Below are 12,783 nucleotides of genomic sequence, written 5' to 3' on the forward strand. Positions count from 1 at the left end.
CAAGAATAAAATATCCAAAACTTACCGGAATAAGTGAATCGCTTTCTTCTTCCATGTATAAATGCACTTTTATTTCAAACTCACTTTTTTACGGCACATCGTTGCATATTTTCCAAAATATTACGACGTGAATGATTGAAATAATATTTTGACAATTACAAATACACACGCCGTCTTAGAAATTTTGAAACGATCAGGAGGGGAATACAAGCGAAAATTCATTTCATTGGTAGTTGCATGGAGTGGGAATTGTTGGAAAAATGAACAGTCTGGAGAATAGCTTATGTTCCATCTATTTAATCTATGGTTAAAACAACAACCCCTAAATTTTCAATGAGGAAGATGGGGTAAATTTCACCTCATTTAGAAGGTCTTCTCATCCTGAGTTCAGGATATTGGTTTTTTCTTCATTTGATTCATTGATTCTTGAAATATTGACATTTGAATTTGAAACAACTATGGTATTGTCGTCAAGCAAGCTGTCTGAATCAAGCGAATTTATTCATTTAGTTTGTAGATTTGATGAAACTCCATAACTGCCATATACCAGACATCAAAATAATATTCATTTCTCTCATCAACAATGAAAAATAAAGAAATAATTTCAATTCTTTCTGAAAAAGAATAAACCATTTTCACCTTAATTGTTGAAAAAAGTAAGAACCAATAATAATTATTTCGTTGTCTAATGTTGACAATTAACGGTTACCATCGTAACCACAGAATGAATTAGTCAAATAATTGATGATTTCACATAGCATGGTTAGCGGAATGACTGGTGCTGTACGAAATTCAAAATAGAATATCTCTAAAACGAATGAATTAAATGAGAAAAAAATTAATACGCTGAATTTAACATAAAAAGGCCTTTCAAATGAGGTATCACTCACCCTATCTTCCCTATTCAAAATTTAGGGGTTGAAGTTCTAACACTAAGGGTTGATGCGATATAGTTGTGAATTTGTGTTTAAAAGTGGTCCCCCTCGAAACAAAAATCGACGTGTCCGTTATCTCGTCTGTTTCGTTTTGAAAAGCCCACCCTGTATATGACGAACATAATTGACGATTATACAAACCGATTGAAGGCATACCAAATCTAGTTATTCGCATGTAAAATACAAGAGATCAGTTTGTAAATATATTTATTTTTGCTATGAAAGATTACACTGGCCAACAAAATGAAAAAAAAAATTTGGTGCCAGAAATCTAACATCTGATTTTAGATGTTTTCAATGTGCTGATTCCAAAAATGCCACCAGATTTTTTCTATCAGCTCTAGTTTCTGAGATACACGTTACAGGTTAAATGAAGAACATCAGTGGTCAATTTGTGTTGATTTAAAAATGATTAACTTCCTCCTTGGACAGCAGAGTGGTTATACAAAATATCCTTGTTTTTTGTGCCTTTGGGACAGCAGAGCTAAAAATGAGCACTGGGTTAACAAAAATTGGCCTTCAAAAGATGTCATGATTCAAGGAATACAAAACGTGATCAACGAACCTTTGGTTTCAAGAGAAAAAATCTTACTTCCGCCCTTGCATATCAAGCTAGGCCTAATGAAGCAATTTGTGAAGGCTTTAAATCGAGATGGAAAATGTTTTGGGTATTTGTCACGTAAATTTCCTGGCATTAGCACGGAAAAACTAAAAGCTGGTATATTTGATGGTTCTCAAATAAGACAACTTGTTAAAGATCCACAATTCACCACATCAATGAACGAGACTGAATCTAACGCTTGGAGTTCATTTGTTCAAGTAGTACAAAATTTTCTTGGCAATCATAAAGCAGAGAATTACGTAGAATTAGTGGAAACTATGCTTTCAAATTTTAATATTCTCGGCTGTAACATGAGTATAAAAGTTCACTACCTCCACAGCCACCTAGATCGTTTTCCAGAAAACTTAGGTGATTGTAGTGAAGAACAGGGGGAAAGATTCCATCAGGATATTAAAACTATGGAAGATCGTTATCAAGGACGATGGGATAGCCACATGATGGCGGACTACTGCTGGAGCTTTCAGCGAGACTGCCCTAGTAAACTCCATTCTAGAAAATCGTATAAAAAAAAATTTTTATGTGATTAGTGACTAATGTAATTATGTGAATTAAGTTTTTGCAATAAATACTTAAATCCATGTGCCTTTGTTTTTTTTAACTGTCAAAAGTAATATTATATATTATAACAGTTATAACGTAAATTATATACACAATTTTTTTAAAAAATCTCAAAAACTAGATCTGATAGACAAAATCAATCTGAGAACTTTTTTACATTCTGCATCAAAAAATTACTCAGGAACAGTTGAAAAATCGCAGGCACCAAAATGTGTGTTGGCCTGTGTTATCGACACATAATATGCAGCAGCAAAAGAAGTTTCAAGGCAAGAGGAAATTTCACATGAGTTAACAGTTAACAAGACAACTGGCTCGTATTTATGGCTGTTTCTTTTTGATTCTTTGATATAATAATAATAATTATATATTTATTGATTCCTTAAGACATTTACTATGTATTGGACAATTCAAATGAAAAATAGAATTAATTATTTCATGGAACTTATTGTAGAATAAGTCATCGTAGGATGACATCAAATGAAAATCCTGTAGCAACTTTTCGCATTCGTTCACCCTAAAATGAAATACTCAAATGCCACCAGTTTTTTGGGTCTCCCAATAGAAGGGAATCCTTTGTCATCCCCTTCAGTCACATTCTTTCTGATTGTGGAAATATTCAGCTGAAATATAAGTCGTTTAGATTCAGATTAAACATTATATAAATTCTTTTACATTGAATATGTCCGCTATCATCTGACGTATTGTGGATTTTAGAATATCAGGAATGAGCGGACCTGAATTCTAAATAGCACTGCCTGAAACCCTGTATCTTTTTTCAATCACTTTCGACCAAAGATTATAGAGTAGAAAGATGGGAAACGAGGCGACTAAAGCGATTTGAGCGACATCTGTGTGTCACGCGTGATTTTGAGACACTAGGACTAGTTAAAATATTAATTTGAGTGGCATTTGCATAGAAACATATGAAATTTTGTAAGATTTCAGACGTTCATTTTGATCAAAGAGGTTTTGAATGTTTTGATTCTCATTCCGCTTTTTGTTTATCTGGCTCGTTCTAGTTGCTGATATTTGGAGTTTTTTGTCTTATTTCTTGGTGAAAACATCAAAATATTGTTCGAAAATTATTGAATGGCGAAGAACGGTGGATCAAGTAATAAAATGTATTTTACGTGATTAAGTTTTTCACTCAACTAAGGAAAATGGAATCGTAAGTATTAAAAGTCGTAACATGTGAATCGGTCATTCATTGATTCTTATTTTCAGTGCTCCGAAGTAGTTAAAATTCTCAGGGCTTGAAGACAATTACTTCAGCAAACACTACTAACTACACCATGTGCAATGAACATTTTACTGCAGGTCAATTGAGAACTGTTCATCGACGTAAATCGTTGTATGCAGAAAGCATCCCTTGCATGAACGGCCTATTAAGTGAAAATGATGATCAAGGTTTTATGAAACCTGCTGTGAGTGTTTTGTTCATTCATTAATCAATTTGTTTATTGTGTCATGAAGAGACCATATCATAAGAAGATCATAAAAAAAGCACCAAGAAACTATACTGACATACAGGTCTTACATATGCCTGCAAGTTTTTTTTTTAAGTGTGGTTCTGAAAATTCTTTAAATAATACCGACATATGTAAGTAAGTGGAATATGTATGCTATGATGGTTTATTGAATATTGGTTCATATTTATTTCTGATATATGTATATTTTACAAATTCAGCTAAATTCATTAATTCAGAACAACCTATTGTACAGAAAAAACACCTTCGAAGTATAGCAGATCACCATATACTTTAGTGTCCTAGTTGAAGCTTCATTTACTGCCCAATCTTTCAATTTTTGTAAATTTTTTATGAATTGCAAATAAACATATAGCACATCCAGCGTTTTTCGTTGATATCAATTGATTCCAAACAATGTTTAGATGAATACTAACATCCTGATCACAAAGCAAAACGATACTTTTGTTTTGTCGCTCAGGATGTTTGTTTTCTGATAGAAACAAAGTCAATATTGAAATGCAATACAAGGAATACAATCCGAATTTAAAAAAAAGAAAACTGTTATCAAAAAGTTTTCCTGTATTGACAGTGCGTTTTTAGCGCCATCTCATTGTCACGCGTGTTTTCACTGGCCAAAATGTAGTCGGTTTTTAGTACTAGCGATATGAGGGCGTTTCCTATCTTTCTACTCTATAATCTTTGACTTTCGACATTTTCGTAATAAAAATTGATATTAGTTGTGGCAACGGCGTTATGACATTAACGACATTTCATGAGTGCCAACTTTACTCCGTTCTAGTTACAAAATCTTGAGAAATCATTTCATGGCCAACCTACTGCTAAAATAAAAATGAATGGAGTATTTAATTCCCACTACCAAATGTCAACGATCACCGTCAACACATTAGTTAATTCAGATGAAATTCACGCAATTACCAAACCATTACACGACCAACGGCACTTGCAACCCCGCAAATTCGCACATAGCCTTATTACCCCCGAAATTAATTGTGGGAACCCCACCGTCAAGCATCGTCCACGAAGATTACAACACTCGTGGGACGCCAAAACGGCACGTGATATCCTTAGGGGGACGGCGGTGCGTCGCGAGCCACGCGGCCTGGCTTATTTTTCACAGAGCTCTAAGTAAATGAATGCCGCCTTCCTATGTATGTTAAAGAGGCCGATACAATGGTATCTCTGCCCCTGTCGACCTAATGAAATTAGAATTCCCACGAACGAGAGGTTTTCACATGGGATTTCCGTATTTTCGCATGGGAATATCGGGCATATTCTAATAGTTCATGAAGCGCAGCTATAAAATAGGATATTCATTCTAGGTCCTTTCGTTTGCATAAAAAGTGTAGCACTTTTCTACACTCCATTTTAGTATTCGTTTGCTGATTGAATTTACACTGGTCTAGAGGAGATGTAGTTTATCTACATCTATTTTTGTCTATGTGTAGATAAACTACATTTCCTCTACACTGGTGTAAATCAGATCGAGTGTAGAAAAGTGCTACACTTTTTATGCAAACGAAAGGACCTACTATTACACTGCGCAAAAAATTTAACGCACAATCTTAAAATCTCAATTTTAATGAAAGTTAACTCTACATTGACTTTATAACTTATTTTTTATGTTCTCTCGGAAAGGTTTTGAACGAAACAAGACACATTAAATTGAAGAAAAATTCAGGATTTTACCGAATCTTATGTGAAAGAAGAGAAATGAACAATTTTCAAAATACTGAAATGCTGATAAGTGATTTAGTACTCGGTATTTCAACCCCTTGCGTTAATTACAGCTCAGCAACGATGGTTTATACTCAAAATGAGTGATCTTAAAATGTTCTGATCTAATCCATCCCAGATTTCTCCGAGTTGGATTCCTGAGTCATTAAGAGTAGCTGGATGATTTTCTGAACTTCTCAGCCTTCTATTGAGGTTGTGCCAAACCTGCTCAATCGGATTGAGATCTGGACTTCTTTCTGGCCATTCCATTCGAGAGACTTCAACCTTTTCAAGGTACTCCTGAACGATGCGCGCACGATGGGGTCTGGCATTATCGTCCATAAAAATGAAATTTTCAATATATGGGGCAAATGGCACTACATGCTTTTCAAGAATGTTCCTTATATACTTATCAGCATTCATAGCTCCATTATCAACGACCACCAGGTCTGTGCGAGCAGTCAAAGATATTCCACCCCATAATCGATCCTCCCCCGAAACCAGTAGTATTCAGGAAATTGGACTGAGCATATTTTTCATGCCTCTACAATGGTAGAGGCAGAATCAAGACTCATCTGTGAAGAGAACTCTTTCCCAATCGCATTTTACTTTCTGCAGAGAGTTCGACGGTTTCCAAGTGAGCCTGTTATAGCTTTAACGGCGTACAGCTATCAGCAACACAAACTACTCGATGGAGTTCTGACGAAGCAGCCTTGCTCAGGAAATATTTTCGAAGTCCTTCAATTTCCTGGTACATACGGTTGGACAAATCAACAATTCCTCTACCCCCAAGATGTCGTGGCAGCTCTGTCCGATCTATTGAGCTTTTGGGGTGATGTTTATTACGTTGAATCAGCATGGTCCTTATTTTTCTCTGTAAAGCTGCTAAATCGGTGGTCGTCCAAGAGATGATACCGAATGAATAGCTCAACGCCAAGCAAGCGTAGGTGTTAATCGCTGTTATCAGATTCTTGCTGTTAAGACCAGTTCTCAATCTTCGGGTGAACTCCTCCGTTAATTCTTTCTTCATCTGGCTCTGATTGATTTTTCTTGCCTGTTTTATGCCTAGATACTTGTATGTGTCTCCTTCCTTTAATGCTTGAATTTCTGCACCAGCCTTGAGTTTGAAAGTACCATCTTCTATTTTCCTTCTCGTTATGTTCAGCAGTCGACATTTTTCTAATCCAAACTTCATTTTGATGTCTTCCGAAAATCCTTCCACCATTTTCAGCATCAGTTGCATTTGTTTTTTGGTAGATGCGAAGAGTTTCAAATCGTCCATGTAAAGGAGATGATTCAGTTTCATCATAGTTCTACTGCCGCTCTTGATGAAAAATCCGTTGTTCGTAGAATTCAATCTATGAGACAAGGGATTCATGGCCATGCAGAACCACAGAGGGCTCAGCGAATCTTTAAATTTATTATTATTATTATTATTTTAGTGTAGAAAGATGGGAAACGAGACGACGAGTGATTTGAGCGCCATCTGTGTGTCGAGCGTGTTTTTAAGACGCTAGGACTGGTTAAAATATTAATTTGAGTGCCATTTGCATAGAAACATATGAAATTTTGTAAGATTTCAGACGTCCATTTTGATCAAAGAGGTTTTGAATGTTTTGATTCTCGTACCGCTTTTTGTTCATCTAGCTCGTTCTAGTTGCTGATTATTGAATTTTTTTGTCTTATTTCTTGGCGAAAACACCAAAATATTGTTCGAAAATTATTGAATGGTGAAGAACTGAAGAACAAATAATTAGGTGGATTTTTCACTCAAAAATGGAAAATGAAAGCGTAAGTACAAGGTGCGGCACGGAGGGCGGACGTTTTTCAGATGGGCATAACTTTCCTCCACTGAGGACGAGAGAAGTGGGGAAGGTGCCGTTAGACTTGTGTGTTCCTAGCATTTATTATTATATTATAATTTATACTGATCGATCAAAATGAGAACCTCATTTTGTTCATGAGTGACGAAGCCCACTTTCACCTCAACGGCATGGTTAACCGGCAGAATTGCCGTTATTGGGCTAATGAAAATCCACAACACTTACACGAAAGACCGCTGCACAGCCCAAAAGTTACGAGACCAAGCCCCGAACTCTGGACGAATTGAAAAGGGCTATTCGCGTGGAAGTTGCCCAAGTTGAGAGAGCGATGTTGGAGAGAGTCTACGCGAACTTCCAAGAGCGCCTCCAGCACTGCATCACCGATTTCGGCCACCACATGCCTGATGTGATTTTCCACACTTGACTGTCTCAAAGGCTATTTCCTTGAGAATCTAATTCCGTCAATAAATGTGTTTTTGAGTAAAAATTAACGCTTTTATTATTTTTTTAAAACCATCCATCCTCCGTGCAGCACCCTGTATTAAAACTCGTATGTGAATCGGCCATTCATTGATACTCATTTTCAGAGCTCCGAAGTGGATAAAATTTTCAGGGCGTTAAAAAAATTACTTCAGCAAACACTACTGACTACGCCATGTGCAGTGAACATAAATTGTTGTATGCAGAAAGCATCCCTTGCATGAACGGCCTATTAAGGGGAAATTATGACCTTTATAGGTCCATTCAATGATTCTCAATTGCTACTCTTTCAATATGTTCAGAAATGCAGAGGCTTTATTGATTTCGGTTTGGAAATCGAGTGACTCAAATTATTGTTTAGAAAGTCAGAAATCTGCTGTGAGTGTTTTGTTCATTCATTAATCAATTTGTATATTGTGACATAAAGAGACCATATCATATTAATAAGGAAATCATGAAAAACACCAAAAAACTATATTGACATGCATCTTGTATATCTCTGTAATGTTTTTTTCCTAAATGTGGTCTGTAAATTTTTTATAAATTGCAAATGAAAATATAGCACATCCAACAGCGTTCTTCATTGATATCAACTGATTCCAAACAACGTTCAGATGGAAGCCAACATTCTGATCACAAAACGTAACCATACTTCTGTTTTGTCGCTCAGGATGTTTGTTTTCCGGTTTCAACAAAGTCGATATTAAAATTAAATACAAGGGGCCTGTTCCGATATTGCTGCTAGTACTGGCCCGCAATCGAATAACAATAGAACTCGAACGACTGGGCCAATAGGCATCGTTTCTGAAATACTGACAGTACTGTTCAGGAATATCGGAACAGACGGAAGGAATAGAATTCGAATTTCGCGTCCCTCAATTATAAAACAGAAAACTGTTGTTATAAAGTTTTTCTGTATTGACAGTTCGTTTTCAGCTCCATCTCATTGTCAAGCGTGTTTTCGCTGACCAAATGTAGTCGGATTTTAGTACTAGAGATATTTTCTATCGCCATTCCATCGATTGCTGCTTTGTTTCTGGATCGTAGAAATGCATCCAAGTCTCATCCATAGTAACAATTCGGTTTAAGAAGTCTACATTGTTTTAAAATCGAGCACAGATCTAACGCGATGCTTTCAACCTTGCACGCGGTCAACATTCAAACATTTGGGGATCCATTTTGCAGCAATTTTTCTCATGTCCAAATTGACGTGAGCTATATGATGACCGCTTTCGTATGAAATAGTCAGTGCCCAATTTGACGGTCTGATAAAATCGTGTCATGAACTGCCTTCTCGATCGGTCATCATCTTCAATAGAAAATTTACCTCTTTTGAAGCTTGCACTCCAATTTTTCACGGTCGCATACGAAGGACATTGATCACCAAGGTTATTAAGCATATCTTTGTAAATCTACTTGCCTCTTAACCCTTTTAAATACAGTTACTTGATGATGGCTCGATACTCCAATTATTCGATTTTCACAATTTCGTTGGACATCTTGTTTCTTTAAATTTATTGCGTAACTCTGGTCTACTTTTGTGACTTCAAACTTCACCCTGACACTTCTAACGAGATATTGTTCGTTGATACGGTAACGCAATATTTTCTTATGCATGCATGGAACTGGTCTAGGCTAACTAAATATCAATACGTCCTCATAACTGAAAAATTACATCCATACTACATAACGAGGTGGATTATTTAGATTTTAAGGAGCTGTAACTCACGAACGACCGAATGCAGAATATTTCATCTATTCTGATACTCGTAGGTTGAGCTATGTTCGATCTCTTATATTTCTAATCGTTCCCATCCTACATCAATCATTTTGTCTATCGTCTGTTTTTTTTTTCTATTTCAGATATGATTTCGAGATTTTATATGAGGAATAGGTTTACGATCTATAAGTCTATTTTTCCTCAAATACCATATTTTTCGATATCTTTCATATGTATTTGCTGAAGTGCTCACTAATGTAATGTAAATATACAGCTCGTATCATGAATCCCAATTCTGACAATATTCATGATATTCACATTGAAGGTGAATACAACGAATAGTATGTAAAGTAGCCAGAGTAGCCTTAACTCATGTCAATTCAAAATTCCCTCCATTCATATATGTCCCAACCAAGTATGACGGCAATACAGGGTTTATTTGATGGAGAGGCTTTTTTTGAACAGAAGGTAGAACTGGTCAAAATGAAGCGTTTCATCAAAAATCACTTATAAAAACTTTTGAAATGACGAAGTTGAAAAAAAAATGAAAATGATTACTGAAATAGATCCTAATACGACCCTAGACCGTTTGTTAGCTGAATTATCGCAAAGAAGCGGAGAAAAATTTTCTCCTGATTCGAACATGTGGTTTATCTTATTATATTGGCTCGTTCGATATTTACGTGGTAATGAAAATTGAAAGTTAGGATTGCCGAATTGTTCTCATTACTTGCACGATTTTATGAAATAGCTCATTTCGATACCAATTGATAGAAGAGGCTCAGGACACAAGTGTAAAAAATAGAAAAATACTTCAAAATGTCACAAATAAAATTCGTCTAAATTATTCACGAATTTTTTCACAATGGGCATCACAATCTTCTTGTTCGAACATTCCAACAATCGTCGTAATAATGAGATGAAATGGGGAAACATCATAGCACTTTTTCAACATAACTAACATAAGAACTTTCAAGAAATTGCCACGATTTTCTACATTTTTTTTCACCCTAAATTGCACGTTACAACAATTATGATTCTCTCGAAAGTGACCTGATGCATCTAATTCGATGAACTTGGTACTGAACCATTTTTTGTCCAGCCATATGTTTATGTTTTGTTTCCTTTCTGTGATACCGGATTCACCTTCCACAGTCCCGTACTTGAAATTCAATGAAATTTTGTCGAACTTCTAGGGGTTGTATCTCAGCCATCTTGGATATTTTATACAGACAATTTTTGGTTAAACGACTCATTTTGATGAGTTCTACCTTCTGTCGAAGAAAAACCCCACCCCCTTTATAAATATCATTTGGTGTTGCCACTGTTGCCTAAGATTAGTACATTTCTTGTATATTATAATACTGTTCTGTGCCCTGTACAGGGTGGTCAAAAATTTGTTGTCCACTGAGAGGATCTCGAGAACTATAGCAGCTAGAAGAAAACGGATGACACATTTCCCAGCTTTTTTTCGGAGAAACAAAAACAAAGAATGGTGAAAACCGCAGCCTCCTACGATACTTTGTTTTTGAGTTTGACAATTTCGCAAAGCCCTCATAACTTTTTTGTCTCTGTTACAAATATGAAACTTTAATCTTCAACAGGCAATTTTTTACGTAGAATCCGTAAGTGCTCAAAATATTTTTTCTTTTCGAATCATTAGGTGAACTTTCATTTTTTTTAAATGCAAACTTTTATTGGATTTTTTATTTTTGAACTGGAAAATAATCTTTTGCCAGTAGATTCTACGTATAAAAGTACCTGAGAAAGTTTAAGTTTCAGATATGTAACTTCAAGGACAAAAAATTTATGAGAACTGTTCGGAATCGACAAAATCTCGATTTTTGTATATAACTCGAAATCTAAAAATGATAGGCCGATTCTGTTTTTAGTTTTGGATTAGTCATGAAAAAAGAGCTCGAGAATGTGTCATTCGTTTTCTTCTAGCTGCTATAGTTCTCGAGATCCCATCAGTAGACAACGAATTTTGCTCACCGTGTTCTAAGGCTGAATTCAAGGGAAACTGCTTTTCAGAAAATGTCTTTTGGGAGACGTGAGACCCATCAGGTCCCACGAAGGGCATTGGTGTACTGAAACTATAAAAACGCTTTAAGCTCCCTTGCAACTCCTTCATCCTGAATATCGACGATCATTCAGAAAAACAAAAGCAAGGGAATTGCTGTGAACGACGCCCAGCATGAATTCATTCATTGTTACCAACTTCAAGATCATTAACACATCAACGTGCGGGTATCCCATTGAATAGCAGAGGGGTCATGAAGATATAGAAAACACCTGCTACACCTCGTCGAACCTTATCCAAGGTTGATATAGAGGCCAGAATGGTTAAATATGCGGAAGCGAATGGGTGAATCGAGCCGAGGTTACTTGAGCATGTGTTAAAATTCGTATGTTATCAAGAATGTATCCTTCGATGATGCGGGTAATGAGAAAAATTATTATACCCAACGATTAGGGTGTACTGTAGCGTGCTGTTTGACATGCGATAATTGCTTTGCGGGATACTTTTCTGTAACGATGACATGTTCGTACAATCGTCGAGATGCGATATCGGGATTTAAAATATGTACCCACATTCATGTCCTTGAACAACTTGGATGATTTTTGAATGAGTAGATCCTTCAGTAGATCGGTTGGGAATATCGTCAAGAAAGAAAGCCTTACTCAAAAACTGAAAACACCATAAAATTAAGGAAGAAAATACTATGAAAATGTCAATGGAATAATCACAAGAAACAAAAAGTTCATTTAAAAAATATTACATTGCAGAGAGATACATTCAAGTTGGATCCAGTGGCGCTTTGATACTTTCAATTTGATACGAACTAGTGTTTGTGATCTTCGAATTAGCAAAAAAGATAAAATTACAGTAGGTAATATACAGGGTTCCACATAATAGGCTGCCCATTTTAATATTTGAATCAAAATTTTCATTACACTAAATTACAGCTAACTCTTTGGGATTTATGATAACTTATAAATATTTGGCTAATTTACGAGGATGTATTGATATCTAGTTATCCTGGACCAGTTTCATGCATAAAAAATATTGCGTCACCATAGCAACGAATAATAACTCATTAGTCATCTCATTAGTCTCATTAAATGTGTCAGTGTGAAGTTTGAGGTCAAAAAAGTAAATTGTGAAAAAGGAAAAATTGGAGTATCGAGCCATCATCAAGTACCTGTATTTGAAAGGGTTAAAAGCTAAGCAGATTTACAAAGATATGCTTGATACCCTTGGTGATCAATGCCCTTCGTATGCGATAGTGAAAAATTGGACTGCAACCTTCAAAAGAGGTAAATTTTTCATTGAAGATGATGACCGATCCGGAAGACCAGTTTCTGTGTCAGTCCCCGAAAATAACGATGCAGTTCATGACATGATTTTATCAGACCGTCGAGTTAGACTGAAACGGAT

This window comes from Coccinella septempunctata, chromosome 2 (genome assembly GCF_907165205.1).
Source record: "Coccinella septempunctata chromosome 2, icCocSept1.1, whole genome shotgun sequence".
In the NCBI taxonomy this organism is placed as follows: domain Eukaryota; kingdom Metazoa; phylum Arthropoda; class Insecta; order Coleoptera; family Coccinellidae; genus Coccinella; species Coccinella septempunctata.